The following is a 26,272-nucleotide window of genomic DNA, read 5'->3' on the forward strand; positions in this document are numbered from 1 at the left end:
TTTCCTCTCTTGTTTTTTGTCAATGACTTTCCTTTAGGAATGTTATTTAATAGACTGGATATGTGCTCGCTTCGGCAGCACATATACATATACTAAAAATAGACTGGATATGATGTCAATGCCTTTAATAAATGATATGCTTTTTCCTCTGCAAGTTTGTTTTCATTTTAATCCCAGATGTATTTTTTTCTAAACAGATATAATAGTATGAAACATTTCAAAAATGCAAATATGACTAAAATGTTCTTTTATGTTCTGAAAATATTGTAACATGAAATTTCGTCCTGTTTCTTCCCCTTCCTGTTCATAGAGAAAAATAATTTATACTGCTATTTCATGGTCAGCCTTAATCTTATGCCAAAACTCAGAAAGGTTTTTGAGGCATGGGTAGACTGGGTGTGGCTCCTGGTTTGGAGCTGGATGGAAACTAGCCGAGCACTGGAAAATCATGAAATGTTTGGTAGACATACCATCTATATGCCTGATATAATTGTTGGATTACCAGCAGTGTATTAATAGAAAATCTATGTGTCTCATGCAAGGCACAGAACTGAATAATAATGTCTATGTGAAATTTAGTGACTTCTGTGGAATTAAAATACTGAACATTTTCAAAGTTGGCTTTTGAAGAAAAAAAAGTCCCTTGCTATCTAATTGTAAAGCAATAGCGTTAAGTATCGATTTATTAACGTCTTATACTTTATGTGTTTAATCCCAACAGAATCTATAATAATTTAGAAACACAGAGTGGGGAAAAAATCAGCGAGTAAAACGTGGTTTGTTTGTTTCTCAAATCTATTTTGAAAATATTCCTCACTAGTTTCTCCTAAGCATTAGCATTTGCTTTGAGAAGTTTTTGCACTGTAAAATTATTTATTTATTTATTTAGGCATTTTAACCTTGTTTTTCTCCCCAGTGGGAACTCAAAGTGATTTACAAAAATACCAACCCACAGTCAAATGGATAGACAGTTTACATTAACAAAATAAATTTGGACTTTACAAGTACTCTAACGATGCCACCATTCTAAATCCATTGAAGCAAAGGTGCACAGAAGGATATACCTTTGCTTGGGATGGAATTGTAACCAGCATGCTGTTGTGGTCCTGGATCCATGGGGACTGCACAAAGTCATAGGCTGTGAGTTGCAAACTTTGGCCGTTTCCGCACGGCCACACTGGGGGTTGGGTTGGCATACATGACGCTGCCTCAAACCCCCCGGGACCGTTCGCATGAACGGTCCCAGTAACGAAAGGGAAGACGGCGCCACGGAGCGCCGTCGTCCAATCGACCTACCTTCTCTGTGACCGCCCGGCGCATCGCCGAGGCCAGGGGACACACCCCCTGCCCTGCGTGACCGCTCCGGAGTCACAGGGCAGGGGGGGCATGTCCCCAGGCCTCGGCGACGCGCCAGATGGTCGCAGAGAAGGTAGGTCGATCAGGCAAAGGGGGGAGGGATGGCACCTTCCAGCCGCTGCCATTCGCACAGCAGCGGCTGGAAGCCACCGTTTTCCAAAAACCTCACTCGGGGAGTGAGGTGGGAAAATGGCGGCTTAGCGCCGCTGGGGAGGAGTGAGGGTGGTGCGGCGGCGAAGCAGCTGCGCCCCCCATGCGAACAGCTCCCTGGGGACGGTGTTTCTGCCGTCCCCAGGGCGCTGTATTTGGCCCATGCGGAGAGAGCCTAAGAGTCAAGAGCCAAGGGCCCTTTGACTTATACCAAAATGCCCACACCTCTAGGTATATCCAGGGTTAAACACCAGCAAAAAGAAAGGACTGAAGTGAAGTCTAGATATTTAGCAGCTGGAAAAGATATTCCCAAGAATTCCCCTTCTTTGCCAGCTCATCTTCTGGCTCTGCCCAAAATCAGATTGAAATATTCTTTGAGGAAATCCAGTAGCAACTTGAATCTTTTCAGGCTTTTAGATCCCAGGTAGACTAATTCCTGACTTAGGAATGGATTGCTATGACCACTTTTGGTTCTTCCTACTTTTGTGCGAAGGGACATACCTAATCTCCATGTCAAGTTCAATGGTCCGTTGGCTGCTGAACTCAGCTGGCTGGATCCAGCTTTAAACTGCAGACTGAATTTAGAAGGATGGCATGGTTCAGTGGCATAACACCCACTGTTTTACACTATTCCCCCCAAGCTCCACCTTTGTTTGAAGCCTGCAGTTTAAAGCCAGACCCAGTCAGCTGAGGCCAGCAGCAAATGGGCTGCTGCGTTCCAAACTCCTGAGCAGGATGGCTGGCCGCACACCTGAACTCCGTGTGGAGTTTGAGGGTGGGGCCAGCCCAACTGTCCCCCTCCCAAACTCCACATGGAGTTTGGGAATGGCGTCAACCCCAGCATTTAACTGCGCCCTGACCCAGCACACACTGGATGGAGGGGGACATCAGTGCACCCCCCCAGGAAATGGCACCTGAGGCTTTAGTATGGAGTAGGAGTAGAGAGGAGTAGCAGCAGAAGAGACTTGGCCAGGAAGAGCAGAGTGACCTGCTGGTGTTCATTTTGGAGGGCTTTTCTCAAAGCCACAGCTTTTAAAACAGTGTATTTTAACAGGGGTTATCTCTTTTTCTCCTTGTAAGGCTGCTGAATCTGGAAGGTGGGGCTTAACAGGGGTTAACAGAGTTCATCTCTTGTTCCTCTTTGTCCTGAGAGGTGGGGCTTTTGTCCTGAGAGGTGGGGCTTTACTTCAGTCTCTGGAACCAGCGGCATGCGCCTAACAGCGTGCACAATTTTAATTTAATTTTTTTGTTTTTTAAATTAATAAGGACATATTTGACAGATAGTACGTGCAGATAGCTCCAGGGGGGCAGTGACTAAAAGCTTAATATTTAAATATCTAAACAAATCAGATATGAAGGCAGAAAGCCAGCAGGGGGGATGGGGGCTTTCCAGTGTTTTGCACTGAGTGTCACATGTATGACTATCTGCCACTAGGACAGAAGTCGTGGGTGTGCCCTAAGCTGCAATGAGCTCCTGGCACTCAAGGAAAGTGTGCGTTAAGTTGAAGCCAAGGTGGCGAACCTGGAGAAGCTGAAAGAGGCAGAGAGGGTGACAGACGAGGCTTTCAGGAACCTAACAGCCGGGTCCCACTCCAAAGGTAACATCTCTTCAGATGTCATGGAGAATGAAAGGCCTTGGGGACGGAGGGTGCCAGTCTGAGGTGGGGGAAGATGCTCCCTTAGATGGGATCCCTTCCTTAACTGGTGATCAGCTATCCTCTAGCACTGAGGATACCCCTCGGGGAGGTGGGGGGCTCCTTGTAGTGGGTGATTCGATCATTAGAAATGTAGAGAGTTGGGTTTGTGAGAGGCGTGATGACCGCATGGTGACTTGCCTGCCTGGTGCGAAGGTTGTGGATGTCACGCTTCGTCTAGATAGGCTTTTAGACAGTGCTGGGGTGGAGTCAGCAGTTGTGGTCCACATTGGCACCAACAACATTGGGAAATGTAGCCGGGAGGTTCTGGAAGCTAAATTTAGGCTGCTAGGAAACAGGTTGAAGTCCAGGACCTCCAAGGTGGCATTCTCAGAAATGCTACCCGTTCCACCAGAGGCTTAGCTAGGCAAGCGGAGATACAGGGTCTCAATGCGTGGATGAGAAGGTGGTGTAAGGCAGAGGGTTTTCAGATTTGTCAGGAACTGGGGAACCTTTTGGGACAAGGCAGGCCTGTACAAACGGGACGGGCTTCATCTTAACCAAAGAGGAACCAGGCTGCTGGCGCTCAACATTAAAAAGGTGGCAGAACAGCTTTTAAACTGATCACTGGGGGAAAGCCGACAGGAGCTGAGGTGACTTCGGTTCGGAATACAGTATCTATGGGGATGCAGACAGAGAGGGAGGTTTTTCTAAATCAACCACATACAAGCGAGGAACATAGCAATGTGCATGTCTACAAAAGACTTGAGGGTAAAGTACATAAATCCCAGGTTAAGGACAGAGACAGGGTATACAGGTGTCTCTATGCTAATAGTAGATAGTAGAAGCATTAGGCTTCTACTATCTAATAGTAGAAGCATTCGACCTAAAATGGGGGAGCTAGAGTACAGAGTTTTGAAGGAGGACTTTGATATAGTGGGCATTACAGAGACATGGTGGAATGAGGAGAACCAGTGGGATGCTGTTATACCAGGCTACAGGCTCTATAGGAAGGATAGGACAGGGCGCATTGGGGGTGGAGTTGCCCTTTACATCAAAGAGAGCATAGTATCACATAAAATAGAACCAGCTTCCCCTACAGAATCACTGTGGATATCAATACCAGGTGTGAAGGACAGTTTAATATTAGGAATATATTATCGTCCCCCTGACCAAAGTGCACAAGAGGATTCTGAGATGGAAAAAGAAATTAGAGAAGCCAACAAAACAAAAATGTAGTGGTAATGGGTGATTTTAACTATCCCCATATAGAAGCTGGAGAAAAAATGCATGTTCCAAGGTCATAGTAAGGAGAGAGCATTCCCTGGATATGTACTAAATGACTACAATGGCTTGGAGCTTGAGATGGTTTGTGGAACCAACCAGGGGAGAGGTGATCCTAGATCTAATTCTATGTGGGACCCAGGACCTGGTGCAGGAAGTCCAGTGTTGTTGAGCCGATAGGGAACAGCGACCACAATGCTGTCAGATTCAGTATCTCAGCATGCTTTGAACAAAGTGGCAACTACTAATGTAGTTACATTAAAGCCTTCAGAAAAGGAAATTTCTCCAAAGATGAGGGATAGTGCTGAGGAGAGCTGAGAAAAGGAAAATCAAGCAGGAGTCAAAACTGTCCAAGGATGCTTGGAGGTTATTGCTAAAAACACCGTCTTAAAAGCTTAGCTGGAATGTGTGTTCCACAGGTTAGAAAAGGCAGCACCCAGTCCAAAAAAAGAAAGCCACCATGGTTGGCAACAAGAGAGGTTGAGGAAATTATCCAGAAAAAAAAAGAAAATGTCTTTTAGAAAATGGAAGTCCAGTTTGACTGATGAAGAATAATATGAGAGGAACTTACAAATGGTGGCAAAGAGAGAAGCCAAAGTTAGCTGTAAAAGGGGAGGCAAAAAAGTTATGAGGAACACATGGCTATGAACATCAAGACCAGCAACAAACAGTTCTTCAAGAAGTACATCAAAAGCAGGAAGCCAGCAAGGGAAGCCCGGTAGGCCCGTTAGATGACAAAGGGAACAAAAGGGTGTTAACTAAAAGATTTGGCAAGGAGATTGCAGAAGAAGCCCGAGAATGGGAATTCTTTGCATCATGGCTACTTCACCCAAGAGGAGGTGAGGAACATTCCTGCACCTGAACCAAAGCTTCTTAGGAAGCCGAATCCGAGGAACCTGCTAGAAGATAGTGGTGAGACAAGGGAAGAAGTTCTGGCAGCCATTGATAAACTAAATGTTACTGCAAATCCCCTGGCCCAGATTGCATTCACCCAAGAGTTCTTAAAAGAGCTCAAGCATGAAATTTGCTGATCTTCTCACTTTAATAATGCAACTTATCCACTGAAAGTCAGGCTCCATCCTGAAGACTGGAGAGAGATGGCCAATGTCACACCGAAATCTTTAGAGAAAGGATCTAGGGGGGACCCGAGGAAATTACAAGAGACCAGTCAGTTTTGAGAAATCTGTTCCTGGTAAAAATTAGTAGAATCTATCATTAAAGATAAAATTATAAGAACATGTAGAAAAGCAAGACCTGCTGAAAGAAGAGTCAGCATGGCTTTTGCAGGAGAGCAAATCCTGTCTTACAAACTTACTAGGAGTTCTTTGAGGGTGTAAACAGGCATGTGGACAGGAGGGAACCGGTGGACATTGTCTACTTAGGATTTCCAAAAAGGCTTTTGACAAAGTTCCTCACCAGAGACTGTTAGAAAACTCAGCAATGAAGGAATAAGAGGAGGAAGTCCTCCTATATGGATTAAAAACTGGTTGAGAAACAGGGAAACAAAGAGTGGGTTGTAAAATGGGAAGTTCTCACAATGCAGAGATGTGCGAGGTGGTGTCCCCCAAGGATCTGTTTTGGGACCAGTGCTATCTTTAACCTATTCATAAATGACCTGGAAGTGAGGGGTGGAGTAAGCGTGGTGGCCAAAGTTTTGCAGATGATACCAAATTATGTAGGGTGGTGAGAACCTACAAAGGATTCTTGATGAGCTCCAAGGACCTTGATAGAATTAAGGTGAGAATTGAGGCTTAGAAATGGCAAAATGCAGTTCAATGTAGCTTAAAATGTAAAGTGATGCACATAGGGGCAAAAAATCCAAACTTCACATACAACAGCTACAGGGGGTCAGGTGCTATCAGAAGTCACAGACCCAGGAAGAAGGGATTTGGGCGTCTTAGTTGATAGTTCCATGGGAATGTCAACTCAATGCATGGCAGCGCTGTGAAAAAAGAGCAGAAGCTCTATGCTGGGGATCATTAGAAAAGGAATTTGATAATAAAACTGCAAAGAGATTGCGTTTATGCCCTTATATGCAAAAGCAGTTAGAAGTGCGACTGCACTTGGAGGTACTGTGTCCAGTTCTGGTGCCGCATCTCAAAAAAAAGGATATTGAGGGAGATAGAAAAAAAGTGCAGAGAAGGGCAACAAGGATGATTGAGGGACTGGAGAACCTTCCCTATGAGGAGAGGCTGCAGCGTTTGGGACTCTCTTTTAGTTTGGAGAGGAGGCTGGCTGAGGGGGGATATGATTGCAGAAGTCCTACAAAAAAAAAAAAATTATGCATGGGGTAAGAAAATGTTGACACAGAGACCAATTTTCTCTCTTTCTCACAATACTAGAACCAGGGGGCATTCATTGAAAATGCTGGGGGGAAGAATTAGGACTAATAAAAGGAAACATTTCTTCACGCAACGTGTGATTGGTGTTTGGAATATGCTGCCACAGGAGGTGGTGATGGCCACTAACCTGGATAGCTTTAAAAGGGGCTTGGACAGCTTTATGGAGGAGAAGTCGATTTATGGCTACCAATCTTGATCCTCTTTGATCTGAGATTGCAAATGCCTTAACAGACCAGGTGATCGGGAGCAACAGCCGCAGAAGGACATTGCGTTCACATCCTACATGTGAGCTCCCAAAGGCACCTGGTGGGCCACTGCGAGTAGCAGAGAGCTGGACTAGATGGACTTTGGTCTGATCCAGCTGGCTTGTTTTTATGTTCTTATGTTCTTATGTTAGTACGCTCATGCTCCCTTGCTACACGAGTGTTTGTATGGTATCATTTCTTACGTTCCATGTCATTTTCATTGCTGTTATCAATTATTACACTGTCAATATTAACTGCCTCCTGAACAAGGTCTTCTTTAAGTTCTCTCTCTGAGAGAAATGAAGACAGCCCTAGTACAGCAAGAATGCTTGGGAGCAGTTCTATCCCTTTAGGATGAACTTCCAAACTTCTAAAGTAAAAAGTGCAAATGGGTGCTTACTTTTGGATGAATGTTGATTTTATATTGGTTCTTTTGGTATTAAAAATGATTTCACTTGGAAATCAGTTTGAGCTTATAGAAATGTATTAAGCAAATAAGTACAATAAAGACTCTACTCCTCACTATTGATACTCTCAAATTGTGATTTTTTTGCACCAGGTCATCTCAAAGCCACCATCACATTATAGAACATGTCTCAACTCACAAACCTGAACACAGCAATGGGCCATGGCACACAACAGAGATTTAAAAAAATTGACAACATTTTCAAAATGCTTTCAAAATGTTTAACAACTGTTATAACTTTTAAGTGTCATATGACTTGAAATGCTTTCAAAATGTTTTATTACTGCTGTGAATAATGTTTTATTACCCTCCACTCATTCCTTTGCATTTCTCCCAAGCATTGCCAGAAATAATAGACAATTTGGATTAATATCAAACCTGCCCAAACCTGCCCAAATAAGCCACAGTACAAGAAAGTCTGAATGTTCATCTCTTCTTCTGAATGCGTATTTCACACCTGTATCTACAAGAACTCCAAGCACTGCAGATTCATCCTCTAATTGCTAAGGGTGCAGCCCAAAGTAACTCCTGGATGACCCAAAGGTTCTTCCCAGAGAGAGAGAAAGGGAGAGAGGGTGTGTGTGGCTTATGTATTCTTTTGAATTTATATGGTGAACATTCATCAGCCTGGTTAGCCAAGGTCAGAAGCTGCTGTGGGCTGCTTGGGCACAAACTCAAACTACTTTCTTGACTGATTACAGGTCCAAAATGTTTTATAAGCCTTTTGTTTTTATACTGTGATTTATTAAAATTAATTTATATTGCAATGAGTTTTTGTAAGCCATGTTAAGACCCTGTTGGGGAGAAAAAGCAGGATAAAAATCACTAAATTAATGTAATTTTTGTCTCCCCATGCTTGCCACACAAATAAGAATTTTGTCTATAATGCAGAGTCACTTCCCACCTTTCTGAAATATGGCAAAGAGGATCTCTTCAGCAAGAGACAGAATCTCTGGCCATTCCGTTCTCTCTGAGGAAAGAAACAACAAAGCTAGAGGAAGAAAGGACAAAATGCAATGTCTGGGCATGCTGACTAATGGGGAACCTCTCATTAGATTGATATAACTTTTTATATTCCCATATCCCTTATGTATATATGTACTGTGTTGTGCTCCTCTAACTTCACTAATGCATTGAAGCCATACAGCTTTCCTCCGTGATTCAGAACACATTCTGTCTGAGGAATTAATGTTGGGTTGGTTTCCGTTCCATGTGCCAAATGTTTTCAAACTCTCCCTCAACCAACCTAGAATGGGAACAGCTCAACAGCAGTGAAAGAGGACATGGACCAAAGCCCTCTTTTCCACTCCAATGTGATAATGCCGAGAGGAAACAATTAAAAATAACGTCCCTTTTATTATAACTGAGTCTACAGCCTTTCAGCATATTGACTCCAGCAAGACTTGGAGAGACAGCCTGCAGACTAATAAAAAATCCTTAAATATCAGTTCTGAAAGTTAATTCATGTGGAGCCACGCTTTGCTGCCAAAAATAGAACTTTTCTTTTCCTCAGCTTCAAATGTTTGCTGAATCCTTGATACAATTTGAATAATGTCACAATCCTAACATCTTCTGTAAATTATCAGTTCTGGATTTGCCACTTAGCGTGTGCTTTATAGAGCTTGACACTATGGGGTACAACTGGGACCACCTTTGTGACTGGGAAACTGCAAAGCTTCTGTGTAGCTGCTGAATTACTTCATTGAGGAGTGTAAAGGCAGTGTTCAAAGGGCTGTAAAATTTATAGAATCATGGATATGCAAGAGCTTAGTGATCATCTAGTCCAATTGCCTGACCAAAGGCAACTTCAGCTCCCCACTCTGTTTTCAGATCTACCCATATGCTCCAGATCACAAGATTGCACAAGCACAGCACAAGCACAACACAGAAAAGAGCTTGCTGAACAAGATAATCAGGTCAGAGAGCCAAGTGACAGATTAACAAAAAAAACCAGACCACAGCCACACAGTCTGGAACACCCACAACAGCCAGTTGATTCTGGCCGCGAAAGCCTTCAACAGTACACTGAAAGATTAAAAGTTTTTCATTTTAAGAGCCTGCAGTTATCAGTCCCAATAAAATTAGACAGTAATTGTTCATACTTAGCAGCTCTGTAGAGCCCAATTCCAGTGGTTTCTGAACTGTGAACTAAGAACTATGAATGAATGGAGCTGGTGGGTCTTGAACGAATCAAATAGCCAAACAGGTTAATTAAGCAATATATATATATATATATTTAAAAATAAAAAAATAAAAATGATTTTTAATCATCCATGTCCTCTCTAGTGCCCACTTGCAAGTTACCACTTGCTAGAGCTTGAATTTTTTCACACAACACGCTCCCCATCTTCACAGGCACCCTGCTGCCCCCCCACCACTGGGATCCAACTTTGCAAATGGGACTGGGGCAGGGGAGGTACCTATGAAGATGAGCCCTTCGGGGGAGGGCGGTATACAAACATAATAAATACTACTACTACTACTACTACTACTACTACTACTACTACTACTACTAATAATAATAATAATAATAATAATAATAATAATAATAATGGGGAGAATTTTCCCCATCTTCACAGCCACCCTGCTGCCCCTTCTTAACAAACCTGAAACGTTTGGGGGATGAAATTTCAGTGTTTGTGACAGGCGCCATTTCTTGTTGATATGCCTAGTTGATATGCCTGTTGATATGCCTAGTCTAGTTTTCTAGAACCCATTGTATTTTTTTCCATAATGGGATTTATTGCTACTTCTACCTATCTCGAGGAACGAGGATGGTAGGGTTCAGGAACACTCCGCTTCGTCCCTGGTGTTGATCAATGCCAGGTCCATCAATAATAAGACCGCCATACTCCGAGATTTTCTCGGGGTTCAGCAGGTGGACCTGGCTTGTGTCACCGAAATCTGGGTGCGTGAGGGCGAGACCGTTGCCTTAGGCGAGGTCGCGCCACCAGGTTTCGCATGCCTCCACCAGTCACGAACCCGGGGCAGGGGGGGGGGTGGAGTGGCAATGTTCATCCGTGATTCTATTCCCTTCAGGGCTGCCCCAGTCCCAGAGATTCCCGGCAGGAAATGTGTCGGTCTTGAGTGGTTGGCCGTGGAGAGGTTGGCTGTTCTTCTGGTGTACCGGTCGCCTAGCGCGCCGGGAGACAGCCTGCCACGCCTGCTGGAGGTGGTGGCAGACTGGGCATTGCGGTTCCCTAGACTTATTGTCTTGGGCGACTTCAATGTCCATGTCGACGCCGCCTCGTGTGCAGCGGCTGTGGACCTAGTGTCATCCATGGCGACGCTGGGCCTCTCCCTTGTAAATTCTGGCCCCACTCACGAAGCCGGCCATAGGCTGGACCTAGTCTTTGGGTTGGGGATCAATATGGTCGTATCCTCTGTCGACAGAGTGCCATGGTCTGACCATTACGCCCTGAAGGTCCGGGTGGACCTGCCACAACACGCCCGTCTAGGCGACGGGCCAATTTATGCCCGCCCGCGGAGACTTATGGATCCACTTGGTTTCCTGAATGCTCTGCGGGACCCTGAACCTGCCGGCACACTCGATGAGCAGGTGGAGGACTGGAACTCCCGGCTCTCCGATGCCATCGAGGTTGTTGCCCCCCGGCATCCTCTACGCCCCCGTTCCCGGCGAGCTCCGTGGTATATGGAGGAGCTACGCCAGATGAAACGGGCGCTTAGACGACTAGAGCGAGTATGGAGGAAATCTCGTGACGGAGCTGCGCGAGCATCTTATAGGACGTTTATGAAAGTCTATGAGATGGCGACGAAGGAGGCGAAGAGAGTATTCTTCTCCTCCTCTCTCGCATCTGCTAGCTCACGCCCAGCACAATTATTTCGTATAATTCGGTCTTTAACCTCTTTATCGGAAGGTTCTACAAACTATCAATTGGCTATTAGCTGTGAGGCATTTATGAGCTTTTTCGCAGACAAAGTCACGTCGCTCCGCCATGACCTTCCTCCTACATTGACTACAATGAGTGAGCTGGAGGCTCCCTTGCCATCTTCTGTCCCTTGTTTGGCCCAGTTCTCCCTGCTCTCCGAAGCCGCAGTTGACAGGGCCCTGGCTGCTGTTAGACCTACTACTTGTCCTCTGGATCCGTGCCCCTCCTGGCTTATTAAAACCTGCCGGGCGGAGTTACGACCCCATCTGTTGAATATCATCAATAGCTCCCTTGAGCAAGGAGTTTTTCCGGATGGGTTGAAGGAGGCAGTGGTCCACCCACTCTTGAAAAGACCATCATTAGATCCGGGGGATCTGGCCAATTACCGCCCCGTCTCGAATCTTTCGTTTCTGGGGAAGGTAATTGAGAGAGTGGTGTTGGAGCAGCTTCAGGGTTTCCTGGATGACACATCGGCTTTCGACCCCTTCCAGTCCGGCTTCCGTGCTGGGCATGGGACGGAGACAGCTCTTCTCGCCGTCACAGATACGCTCCGTATGCAGCTTGACCGAGGCGGATCGGCGCTGCTGGTTTTGTTAGACCTTACAGCGTTTGATGTGGTCGACCACGACCTTTTGGCCCACCGCCTGGCGTTTCCGGGGTGCGGGGCATTGTCCTTCAATGGATTGTCTCGTTCCTCCGGGACCGACGCCAGCAAGTGTGGTGTGGGGATCAAGCCTCCCGGAAGTGCCCACTTCATTGTGGTGTACCCCAGGGGGCGCTATTATCCCCGCTATTATTTAACATCTATATGCGACCACTTGCTCAGCTGGTACGGAGCTTTGGGCTGATCTGTCATAAGTATGCTGATGACACTCAGCTCATACTGTTGATGGAGGGGGGAGCTGTCATGGCCCCTGCAGTTCTACAGCATTGTTTGGAGGCGGTCGCTGGTTGGTTGCAGCAGAGCAGGCTGAAACTGAATCCATCGAAGATGGAGATCCTTTGGCTTGGCCGCAGGGGGAGGTGGAGGACTTCCAGCCGCCGGAGTGGGAGGGGCCATTTTGGCGCCGCCCCCCTCCTTCTGCAGTCTGGGGGTCCACCTGGATTCGTCTCTTTCAATGGAGACCCAGGTGGCCCTTGTAACCCGGACTGCGTTTTTCCATCTCCGGCAGGCCCGGCGGCTGGCCCCCTTCCTCTCTCAGGCGGACCTGGCCACAGTGATCCGCGCAATGGTCACCTCAGGTTGGACTATTGTAACTTCGCTCTACGCTCTGGGCCTTCCCTTGCGGTTGATTAGGAAACTGAAACTGGTCCAGCATGCGGCGGCATGCCTGCTCACAGGGGGCGCCTTTCGTGATCATATCCAACCTGTGTTGCACCAGCTGCATTGGCTCCCAGTGGAATTCCGAATCATCTTCAAGGTGTGGGTTTTGACCTTTAAGGCCTTACGCGGCCTGGGACCCTCGTACCTGAGAGACCGCATTACCCCATATGCTCCTACTCGGCCTCTGCGTTCGGCAGAGGCCAATTTGCTGGTGGTTCCTGGCCCCTCAATGATGTGGCTGGCCTCCACACGAGCCAGGACCTTTACGGCCCTGGCTCCGGCCTGGTGGAACACTCTCCCTCCAGCTGTCCAGGCCCTGCGGGACCTTGGTGAATTCCGCAGGGCCTGTAAGACTGAGTTGTTCCGCCGGGCCTTTGGAGTGTCCAGTCACTGAGGTGCGCCCCCCCGCCCCCCCTCCTTTGCTTCGCTCCTTGGGCTTTTGTTCACTATTTTATACTTTATTTGTATATTTATTGCTATTTTAAGGAAGCGTTTGGCCGCTCCCTCTCTTTTTTGGGGGTAGTTTAAAGGAATTGGGCTACGGGACGCCATCACCATCATTACTATTGTTATTGTTTCTGTCCGCTGCTTAAATGGTTTTAATTGTTTTAATGGATTTTAGTGTATCTGGTCACTATCGTGACCCTTGTTATGTTTTGTATACATAGTGTTGTATACCGCCCAGAGCCCCTCGGGGATTGGGCGGTTTATAAATTTAATAAATAAATAAATAAATAAATAATAAAAGTAGGGGTTTTACCTATCCATGGCATGCTTTATGAGCCCTTACAACAGGATCCTCTTGGGGTAGAGGATTGGGACTGCTCCAGGACTAGAGGGTTAGAACATGTGCTGCATGAAGCCTACCAAAGGAGCAAGAGAGCAGCTGAGGGGCAACTATCATGAAATGGTTCTGGTGGGTTTTCTGGGCTGTGTGGCTGTGGTCTGGTGGATCTTGTTCCTAACGTTTTGCCTGCATCTGTGGCTGGCATCTTCAAAGGTGTATCACAGAGGGGAGTCTGTTACACACTGTGTACAGAGAGAAGGGAATGTTTGGGGTATATATTATCCATGTCCCAGGGTGGGGAACCAATCAGTAAGTGTTTGGGTGGAACTTGTTATGCAAAGATGTGGTTGATAGTATTGTATTGCGGGTGGGGCTTATCAGTCCAGGGAGTGATTCACATTTTCATGCCCTGCAGCAGCAGCAGTATTGGTGAATGCAAATCCTGTGTTTGGGTGGAGTCCATTGTTCATGAACTTAGCATGCCCTTGGAGTTTGCTTTTGGTGTTTTTAAGTACTGGTAGCCAAGCTTTGTTAATTCTCAGAGTCTCTTCTTTCCTGTTGAGGTTGTCTTGGTGATTGTGAATTTCAATGGCCTCCCTGTGCAGTCTGACAAAGTAACCTTCTGAATTGTCTTAAACAAAACTGGACATAACATTTTATTTGAAAACTCTGAAATTCTGGACAATTCAATAGTTGAATCTGGCCATGAAAGCCTTGGACAATGCATATCATGATGTCTTATCATTTTTTTGTACATTTTTTTGTATGTTAGACACAGTCACCTGTTTTGAGACCATTATATCTCCCCTTTCTCTCATGTAGGAGACTCAAAGGATCTTACAATCTCCTTGCCCTTCCCCCCTCACAACAAACACCCTGTGAGGTGGGTGGGGCTGAGAGAGCTCTGAAAAGCTGTGACTAGCCCAAGGTCACCCAGCTGGCATGTGTGGGAGTGTACAGGCTAATCTGATTTTCCCAGATAAGCCTCCACAGCTCAAGCAGCAGAGCTGGGAATCAAACCTGGTTCCTCCAGATCAGAGTGCACCTGCTCTTAGCCACTGCTCTTAGCCACTATGCCACTGCTGGTTAAAGTCTAAATACTTGCACACTACCTAAATGAATTCATCACCAGTATTCTTGTGCTCTTTTGTGGCTTCAGTACAAATTTAACAGACCCTTTGAGACCATGTTTCTGGAAAACTGAGTCGACCTTACAGGGTTGGTTTGTGGCCTTGTACCCAACCTTGGAATTTGGGAACCAAGAGTTCCCTTGGTCTTAAAGAAACTTCTTGACAGTAAGCAGGTGAAATATATAAAGCATATGGCTGTCATGCCATAGGTGGAAAGGTAGTGGACTGGCCACTGGATCCAATAGTTTCTCCAAAGAACAGAGACAGAACTGAAGAGCAAGACTGTAAATGTTGAGAACCAACTGAACTGCTCTTGATTCTTGTACAAGTTCAAGCTCAGGTAGGTGGACAAGTTGCTTGACTATCAGAACCAAATGACTACACATTTATTGTACATGTATGGGCAAATTCCATTGTATATCATCTTCCTATTATTTGCAACGAGGTACATATAGAACACTATTGAGCATAATATTGTACTTCATATCTAAGTCTACTGTCTCTGCATACATATATTATAATAATAGAGTAGGACAGAACTACAAAATTCAAGTACTAATACAGGAGCAGCTTTATGCTACATCAAACTCTGAATTTATTTCCATTGCAGGGTGCCAAAGTACTTCCCATCATGGTATACAATATACCCTAGCCAGTGGATAGCTTTTTAAAAAACTCTGGACTTCCCTCAGGTACTTAAAAATGATCTAGGTGGCCTTTTCCAGTCAGTGTGCCATTTTTCTACTTGAATTAAATGCATTGTGTACTTTTTGACATTTTCTCTGGATGATTCCTATAAATTATCATTAAAAAATCTAGATTCACAACTGGAAAAATATTTGGAAGAAGGTTTACACACACACACACACACACACACACACACACACACACACACACACACACACACACACACACACACACACACACACACACACACACACACACACACACACACACACACACACACATAAAGGAAAGGAGAGGGGTTCGACTATTTTATGATGTGCCATAGTGGTTGTAAGAACAGAAAAATGTGCTTCCAAAAGCCAAGTAGTATTCATTTTGGATGAATGCGCAGTTAAAATAGCCCTGTCTGCCCAGGAAGACTGAGTTCTTCTTTGGGTTTCGTAAGCATGTTACAAATAAATACTACATACAACAGACTGGGTAGAGCCTTAAGCAAAGGGCAGTGGGGAGAGTTTGTCCAGTGATCCTTGTTGGAAGAATTTGAATGTTACAGCAAACAGGTTCTTCTTTTTATCTGTGAAATGTTGGTGGTAGGATTCAACCTACACAGTAAAGTGTAGCTCAAGATGGCACCCGCAGTGGAGCTCGGCAGCGGGGGCTCCGCTAAATAAACTTTTTAAACCTTTAAACCTCCTCCAGCTGTCTGGGCCCTGCGGGACCTTAATGAATTCCGTAGGGCCTGCAAGACTGAGTTGTTCCGCCGGGCCTTTGGAGTGTCCAGTTGCTGATTAGGGCACCCCCCTTTACTCATTTACCTTAACCATTCTTTTGTTTACATCTACGCTACCCTCCTGAGGAGGAGTCCTGCCGTTCCCTCCTTTTGGGAAGGCTTTTTAATTAATTGGGTTATGGGACGCCTGTTATTATCGTATTGACCGCTGTTTTAATGGTTTTAATGGATTTAATGTATGTAATAATTGTTTATTTTATGATAAACTGGATATATGTTGTTGTTGTTGTACACCATCCAGAGCCCCTAGGGGATGGGGCGGTCTACAAATCTAAACAATCCATCCATCCATCCATCCATCCATCCATCCATCCATCCATCCATCCATCCATCCATCCATCCATCCATCCATCCATCCATCCATCCATCCATCCATCCATCCATCCATCCATCCATCCATCCATCCATCCATCCATCCATCCATCCATCCATCCATCCATCCATCCATCCATCCATCCATCCATCCATCCATCCATCCATCCATCCATCCATCCATCCATCAAGAAGTTCCCATAATAATTATAGCGGTTTTTTCCCCCAACATGTTAATTATTTCAAACAGATTCTTTGTTCCTCACATGCTAGGCTACTTCTATTCGATACCCTCACCTATTGATCTTGCTATCTTCATTGTTACTCACAGGTATATATACTCCTCTTGCTTTCCTTTCCTACTATCAGATCCTCTGAAGATGCCAGCCATAGATGCAGGCAAAACATCAGGAGAGAATGCTGCTTGAACACAGCCATACAGCCCGGAAACCACACAGCACCCCAGTGATTCCGTCCATGAAAGCCTTTCGACAACAGATTTTGAAAACTTTATATTATTGGGTCAGTTTTTGAGGGGAGGGGTTAGAGTGAAAGGGCTCTGGTATCAGTCCATACATGGCCTTCTTCCCCAAAATAGATTAGGGCAAAGATTGGATTTTACTGCCACAAAAATAAGTTGACTCAAATTGGGGGAAAAAAACCTGAGCAAATGGCAGCCATTGCCATCCAGGACGCCAAGAAATCCTGATGCCAAGACAGCCAGATTTAATAGAGAATTGCTTCCCAGTCATTTAGTAGTTTCACAGACTAATAAAACTGGACAAATACAAACCTTGCCTGTCTTATTACAAAGTCACACTCGTTCTGTCCTGATGCCATCTGGCAATCTGGCAACCCTAAAAGGGTCTGATATGTAACAACTAATATTATGACCATTCAAGAAACCTCTGAAAGTTTGTTTATTCCAGCTCACATTTACTTAATTATACCATCGGCATCCTTCTGCCTTTTAGTTTTTTTAATGGACGCTTGATCATTTAAGACCGGAAACTTTCAGGCAGGGCATACAAGAAGGGTAGCTATGTTAGACTTATTGCAGGAAACACAGGTAGGGTACTGCCAAAAGGTTTGCTCCATCAGCTTGGCATTTGAACTTCAACTGCAGGTTAGTCATACTTGCAATTAGAAGGAAGTACAACAGCCGCCAAAAATCTTCTTTGGCTCCAACGAAAAATGCAGGCCACAGACGAATTACACCTCCCCTCTTCTCCCTTCCAACCAAGCCAATTGGCCTGATGCTGCTGTTTTGCAATGACAGGGGTACTGGATGGCGGTCAGCTAGTTGTGGTTGGCTCACAGGAAGGAAACACAATTCTCCCTCCCTCTTATGGTGTCTAATTTCAGATGTTATGAATTTCCAGGTGTATACTGGGAAATTTAATTCTCAGGATGCCTGCCATCCTAATGTCAACTATTCTGGGAACTATGAAGTGCTGATTGAGGAGAGAGGGGAACTCACCTCTTTCCCTCTTCCCTACCAGGTAGTGTGAGCTAGCTGTCCTGCCTCCACTGCCACAAAGCAGGCTGGGATAAGGGCTGAGGGCATCAGGAACTCTCCAGACAATTCAGGGAGTTCTGTGCAGCTCTGAGCCCTAGAAGCTTTTGGGATCAGGTTCATTATAACCTACGTTCTGTTTTCTTGGGGTGCTTGTTTGACTATGGCAGCTTGCAAGAATACAAAATAACATTTTTGCGGCCAGATGTGCAGATACTACTCAATAATTTTGGACACGGTTTGGAATGGAATAGGACCGTGGCTCACAGCCCTTTTTATTTAATCATTCTTATCACATGAAGCTGGGCGAGCAAGAGGAGTGCATGAACTCAGCCAATCAGCCTCCCAGGCTGATCCTGGTTTACCCTATTCAGAGAGTCTTTTCTGTTGGACCACAGGTCATCCACCCTTCTCTTTGTGGCCCAAGCATCTGGGGTATTGGGCTCTATCGCAGAGACCCTTCAAGGCATGCTCCCTGAGCCCTCATCCTTCCTAGCCTCTCATGGAGGCCCCCAAGGGCGGGGAGGTTTGGCGTGCAAGTACGGTCTCCCCCAAAAAACTGTGCGCTCATCTGCCCATACTGCCCCACCGGACTGTGATGACAGGAACTAAAAAATGCCCCATCCGCTTTGGGAGGGTGAGTGGGTCAGTTGGTCTGCCAGGCACCGAAAGAGGCCAAGACCACCGCGTGCAGCTATTTATCAGCCTGCTCCACCCTCTAGCCCCACGTGTGTCAGCACGCCGTTGCTGGGTGGAATGGTATAGCCGTGTGGACACGCATGTGCTCACTCTTAAGCAATTACCACTTGCCCTACCCCCAGTCGCAACTACAGGCCTAGCTGAGTCTCTCTGTGGGCCACTTTGTTGTTTCTTTTAACTTTTGTATGCAGCCTGGCTGTATTACAAACTGAAATAATAATAACAAAAATATAAACAATAATGTTGGCTTTTGTACAGGCTCTCTGAAACTCTTCCATATGGCTTCCTTACACTTCTGCCTTACACCCTTCCATATACAGTAATCATATGCTTGAATGAACACCTGCTGTTTAGTTTGCCATATCCCAGAGTTCAAGGATGGACACTTTACCTGTGGCTAATTATACTTTTTCCACAGCACTTTTAAAATAACTCCGTTGGCTGCAGTGAGGAAAGCTAAATAGAGCCGTTAAAAAAGTAATTTCATTCAGATATACAGCTGATTTTCCATACAACTAATAGCAGGCGAAACCGTATGGGTAACTCACAAGTCTCTGTTAAACAAATGAACAATTCTCAGAACCAAAACTGAGCACTGCTTCCTCTTTCTTTCTCTTCCTCCCTGCCTCTCCCCCGTGCCCTATTTTTCTTCCTTCTGCAGGTAAGATATCAGCCAAACTGATGGGTGCTTGCCTATTCACCATTTTTTAAAATTGTGATTTATGGGAATAATGATGAAAAATTAAAAGAAATGGCCCAACTTCAAATTGTTTAACTACTAAGAGCTTTAAATACTAGCCTTAGGTAGTACCTGGAACAAACTTGCTGGATAGAGGTAAGTGTAATAGCATGGATGGACTACAGTTCTCAGACTCTGGTGGATTCTGTACAGCAAATGTATAACAGGTTGCAATTGTTATAAAGAAACCCACTTTCTGGTTGCTGTGAGTTTTCTGGGCTGTACGGCCACACAGCCTGGAAAATCCACAACAACCAGTTGAATCCGGCCGTGAAAGCCTTTGACAATACATTAAATCCATTTCCCTTTTCCCCATTCACATGTGTGCCATTCAGGCAGCAATTGGAGGCCATGGAAACAAAATGCTTTTGCGCCTTCACATGGAGACGCTTCTCTCTTTTTTTGTAAATGTCCTGCAACACATGCGTAGCTGCACAAGCATACAGCAATGAACCCCTGCACCCATGCCAATTGTCCCATAATATGATCAGTTGTGCATGTGCAACATGCAAAAGAAAAAAGAAAAAGAGACCTCCCTGCAATGGCAGGGCAACAATGAATGTGTTGCTGTAGATCTGTCATACTTGCTGCCATGAGGAGATGATGTGCTTGGGGGACTTTGTACCCTGTGGGGCCCTCAGATAATCTGCCCATAATGGCAGACAGGCAGATTCTTCCTGATGGTGGATGGCACGGAACCTTAAGTGAATGGGTGAAAAGGAGAGGAATTACAGGTCTCCTGTTTGGTTGTTTGCACAGGAGTGGCTCCAGCTCGGGATTTTGCAAAAGGAATGCTGGTTCAGCGATTTTAGAAAATCCCAGGTTGAGGGAAATAAAATGGGGCAAACTCATTTTGATAAAGGGCTGCGGCCCATTTTAATTCCAAGACGTGTCCTGTGGTTTTTCACCAGATGGAACCTCTGCACATCTGGGCGTAAACATAAAAAATGGTAACACGTGAAAGCAAAACAAGGCATTTGAGATAGTAAAACATTGAAATATTAAAAAATTTAACAAATGTTGATCTAGTCTTTTTGAGCTCCTTTTTTGGCACCCACCTTGATTGGCTCTGATTTTATTTATTAGGGTTAGTGAGATGTTTTCCCTATGATTTTTGGCAGCAATTTCAGCCTTGCCAAAGACAGACATTTCACATTTGGGACACTGCCGTAAAACAACATTTGTACAACATTTCAGAATTGTCAATAGGGACCACAAGCAAGTTTTCACTAGAAGTGTCTGTCAAGGGATATAATGGGAGAGATGGTCCTGCTAAATCAATTTGCTTGTGAAGGAGAACATTACTTCAGTGAACTCTTGAGCTGATAACATTTTCCGGAGTGCTAATTATGGTATTGGTAAGTACTGACAGGCCATTGGTTGACTCTTCAGACTTTATATTGCACATCCCCAATAGCAAAAGGACAGTTTGTTCTTTAATGAGTCAATTTGGCATTATGTTCAATCTTGTCCCCGTTTCTTAGGCAGTTCTGTGTATTGATATGCTTCTTGTTTCACAGAAAATATTGACTTACGGTAAACTGTGGGTCAAAAAGCACTGAATAATTAAAAGCTGGAGAAGTAAGAGTTCTAAGAAAGTACTAAACAACAGAAATATATTGCAAATCGAGGACATAGAGGCAATTGGTATAAAAACAAATGTGATTTTTAACATCTATGTTGTAAAAGCTTCTTGTTTAATGAAAAGTATTTTGGAAAGTTTCCTGTATATGGAGAATGATATTTTAAAAGGATCTGTCTAAAGCCAACAGGTGCCCCCTTTTAGCAGCCATATTTCTGACTCAATTCTTTCTGCCCCATCCTCTCTTAGAAAAAAACTGCTCAGTGGAACCTTCTACCATTCATTCAGTCCAGTGCAATAGGTAAGGGAAGCTGAGCCATGAATAATCCATGTCTGGCATAGATGATAGAGTCATCATGGAGAGATTTCTGTTTTCAAGTAATGCTTGTTTCCAAGTTCTTGTTGTGTGTTAGCTGCCACATGTGTTTGGTTTGTCAAGCTGATAGCTTACCATATCATGAATTCCATGATGATTTCACATAACCCTTTTGGTCAGTTCTGAGGCCACCTCTACACATGCAGAACAATGCAAAATCAATGCAATTTGCAGATGGATTTTACTGTGCAGAAAAGCAAAATCCACTTTCAAACCATTGTGAAAATGGATTAAAAGTGTCTTATTCTGCATGTGCAGAAGAGGCCTGGGTGTTTGCATTTTGCTTTCAGAGAAAGTGGTTTTCAGTAGCTGCTAGCCATAGAGTTTTGAGTCCAGCCCTTCTGAAAGATAAGAAACTCTCTAGGTGTCTATTTGACTATTGCTCTGTTTCAAATACTGACTTCAGGAACTTAGCCATAACATATGATATATGAACACTCTAGTGCTCTGAGAGAGCTAAGGGAGAAAACATTTAGCAATGAGAAAGTTTTTTTTTAAAAAAATCATTTATATAACACAATACTGATTAATGTTTGCATAATCAACATATGTAGCAAGTGCTCACCTCAGAAAACATGTCACCAATTTTTTTTAGATGTTAATACCCTGGTTTTCCACCCAAAAGGGATGTACATCTGTTTACATTCTTCCCCCTTTCCCAATCTCACCCTACCAATTATCCTGAGAGGTAGACTGGGCAAATGGCCTAAGATCACCCAACAAGCTTTCAGGCAGATTGGGGATTCTAACCACTGCACCCTGCCCAAAAAGGGCATGCAGATGAGATGTTAGAAATTATGAGTCTCTTTCAGTCTTAGGAAAACGTGTCAGGGTAGAAGAAGAGAGAAAATAATCAGTTTAGTGTAATAAAATAACACTCTCCTTAGATGACAAATTTACAGCACAATCCTAAACAAAGCTGAGTCATTCTCATTCTGTTGAAGTCAGTGGCCATATAAGTGTTTAGCTCTGTTTAGCTTCACATTATTATGGAGGAGGAGAATGATAATTTAGGTTTACATCAGTCTCCTATGGAAGCTCACTGGGTGATTTTGGATATGTTTCACATTTTTAGCCTATTTTAACACACAGGGTTATTCGGAGGATATAACAGAGGAGAGGAAAATGACGTAAGCTGCTTTGAGGCCTTACTGTGAATAAAGGCAAGGTATGAATAAAATCAAAAGATACTTAACATAGCTGAAAATGTAGGGCTGCCAACCTCAAGGTCTGGAGATTTCAACTGATCTCTAGGAAACAGAGATCAGTTCCACCAGGAAAATTCTCTTGTCAGTTTCCTCTGCTGCTGGCACCCAACATACTGCAGGGATTCTCCATGTATGTAGCTATTTGGTGAAGGTTACCCCAGATGTTTGCTCTGCAGGCTCCGCTCCTGGGTGTCTTTTAAACCCCAAAAGTACATAGTTGTACTCTGCTCATCCTGCCAATTCCAGAAATATATAATTCTCTCTTTTAATTCCCCCCCACCCCAATGAGCGGTCTTTGAAGACCTGAATGCATGATATGAAAATCAGCTGTCATTCTAAAATTGTGTGCTTGTGTCTTTGAAGACAGCTCATCAAAAATTAAAAAATGGAAAACTATATATTGCCAGCATTGTCGGGATGAACTGTGAACAACCATAAATGTTTCAGGCTGAAAAGTCACCCAGCAGTAGAGCCTGCAGAGCAAATGTCTCAGGGAAACCTTAAGCAAAAAGCTGCAGGCACGGAGAATCCCTGCAGCACCTCAAAATATCAGATGTGAGTGGCCAAACAGCTTTAATGGTCAGGTGGGAAAAATAAGATGTCTCCTGAACTCTGCACAGCAAGAAGAGACAACTTGCAGACAGCTTGGGGGGGAAAAGTCACTAGTTTTGCATTCTCATAATAGGACAGCTGAAGCAGAAATAAGGTGTCCTTAGGACTTCTTGGAAGAAAAGCTTTGTGGAATACCTCCCCAAAACACCTTTGTTTTGCATTCTCGGGATATCTTATGTGTACTGTGCAGAATGGGCCTATTGTAATTATATCCAGCTGAATCCCTTCCCTTCCCTTCCCCTCACCAAACCCACCCTTCCCGGCTCCACCTCCAAAATCTCCGGGAATTTCTTAACCTGAAGTTGACAACAATAACTTTACGGTTCTCCTGTTTCTTCCTACCTGTCCAGATGTATTACTGTCCTTGTGCCCTTGCCTCGACAGTCTGCCTCTTCCTCATGATAGAGTCACTCAAGCAAAGTGGTAACAACTCATTGCCTCAAAAAGGTGGACCCTTCATTCAATCTGCCCGAACAACAGCAGTGTGGGTGTCCTAGGGGAATACTACCATCCCTCTAAGCTTTGTCAAATTTAGATGAAAAATCATGAAGACACCCAGGAAAGAAGTGGTCTTTCATTGAAACCCATGGGAAATAGCAATGAAATAGAATTATGGAAATGAAAAACAATAATGAATGAAACAGTAATGAAACAAAACCTTGAGAAACAGAACCCCCTCCCCCCAGTTCTTTCAGGAATTAATAAGAACACAAGAAACAAAAGAAATCCCCGTTCATGAGTCTGTATAACACCTAAGATGGGCAGTGAATCAGCATGTTTTAGATACCTTTAAGATGGTAGATCTTTGTCTAGTAACTCTTCTTTTGACACCTGGGTGCCTTACATCATCTGTTGGGGCAGAAATAAACCAGATGAAAATGTGAGCAACAAGTTTGAATTTTGGTTGTTAGTTGTTATTTGATTTTAAAAGTCCACACTTTAAAAAAAATTTCAAGTGAAAAATTTAAAATATGGTCGTTTCATTTTTGTTGTATATAAAAAGGAATTCATATTTTCAGGAAACTTCATGTTTGCTTCTTCTCTACTCCATCACTATTTCACTGTTGTAGATAAAAAGGCATTAACTATTTTTTCCCTGAGAAAGTCCATGTTAGCTTAGAGAGAAGCCCTATTAACTCAGTAACAGGTTACATGCTCCCCGCTCCTCATCCCCCACACACACCAAAATGCATTTCTTATCCTTCGCATAAACCTCAATGGAGTTTAAATTGTTGCTTGTTAAAAAAATTTTTTTCTTCTGTGAACAATTCTAATAATTGGATAAAGTAGAAAACCTAGAGCAATAACCAATTGATTCCATTTACAGATTCAAGTAAGTATCATGGGCTGGGTGAGACTACAACAAAATTCCTTTAGCCAAAGGCATCAGCCAATTGGCCAGCCAGAAAAAAAAAAACAGTACAAGTTGAACCTGGCCTGTTTTTATTAATTTTTCCCAGTGATATCTATGTGGATCCTGGCTCAGCCTTCCAATTAAAATCCTATTGGGGCTTGTTGAATCTTAAACTTGAACATTCTGACTGTGATCCTAATTAGAAACACAGCTTGTCATGTAAAAATGCCATTCACCCAGTCAGGTCAAGGGATAACCTGCCATGAGCTCCCATTTCCCACTGCCTCTCCAAGCAGCAGCCGGAGAGAAATGGGGTGGGGGGAAGTATCATTGGAGGCATGGTGATGTCACTTCCAGAGAAAACCAGGAAGTGGCATACATAGCTCTATGAATCACTGGAATATCTATGGTTGCCCCCAGAAGTGGTGTGATTGCACTCACAATGCCACCCCCTCACCATGTCCCTATTCCCATCCCTCTAAATGGATCCCTCTCACCCACCCCAACCTGACAACTTGACCCCGCTTCCCTGCCCTGCCCCCCCAACCTACAGAGACTAAGATAAAAGAAAATGAGGTCACAAAATAGATGGTCTCCATAGACAAGCCTTTTAAAGTACTATACCAACCCATTTAGGAAATATCAACTGTTTAGAGCAGGGGTAGGGAACCTGCGGCTCTCCAGATGTTCAGGAACTACAATTCCCATCAGCCTCTATCAGCATGGCCAATTGGCCCAATGCATGTGTAGAAACTGATAGAGTGGGAATCCCTGAAATCTGGAAAACACTACCTGGAGGTCTCAGTTTAAAGCTTTATAGAGCAAGGATTAACTATGGCATGATTCACAGTCTTTGAATGTTCTAAAAAATGTTTTCTGGAACTATTTGCTCACTTGCCTCCCCATGGCTGTAACAGCAACAAATTGCCAGGAACAGTTGGTGGGTGCAAATCTTTAGCACCCAGCCACAGAATCCCAAGCATTTGCTTTATCTAGTGTCACACTTTGAGAGAGCCACAAAGGGGGGCAACCAAGGACGGAAAACAATATACAGAAAACCATTGGTACCTATAAACTGGGACCCAGCATGCAGTACTGTCTAGCACAACTTTTAGCAAATGACAAGAACTATTGTGTTAAAGTCAAATCCCTTTTTGTGTTCAAACTGAATTTTTTTTTAAAAAAAGTAAATCATGCACCAGAGGAAGAGGAAGTGTTAGTCGAGCATCTGGCCTGCTTTTTTCTCCTTCTTGTTTGCAGGTACCTATATAGCTTAGACATGGCTAGAAGAACGAGCCTGCACTCCAGAGCCAAAGGATTCTTGAAGAAGAAGAAGAAGAAGAAGAAGAAGAAGAAGAAGAAGAAGAAGAAGAAGAAGAAGAAGAAGAAGAAGAAGAAGAAGAAAAAGAGGAGGAGTTTAGATTTATATCCCCCTTTCTCTCCTGCAGGAGACTCAAAGGGGTTTACAATCTCCTTGCCCTTCCCCCCTCACAACAAACACCCTGTGGAAGTGGGTGGGAGCTACAGAAGAGCTCCAGAAAAGCTGTGGTACTGAGCCCAAGATGCCCCAGCTGGGGTGTTGTGGGAGTGTACAGAGCTAATCCTGAGTTTTCCCAGATAAAGCCTCCCACAAAGCTCAGAAGAGCTGACAGAAGCCAGGGGAGATCAAGCTTCGATTCCTCCAGATCAGCGTGCACCTGATCTTAGCCACTACACCACTGTTGCCCATAGCTAGCAACTGGTGCCTATGGATGAGCCAGCTACACATCGTTGATGAGCCCAAGACAAA

This window comes from Sphaerodactylus townsendi, linkage group LG03 (assembly GCF_021028975.2).
Source record: "Sphaerodactylus townsendi isolate TG3544 linkage group LG03, MPM_Stown_v2.3, whole genome shotgun sequence".
Taxonomy (NCBI): Eukaryota; Metazoa; Chordata; class Lepidosauria; order Squamata; family Sphaerodactylidae; genus Sphaerodactylus; species Sphaerodactylus townsendi.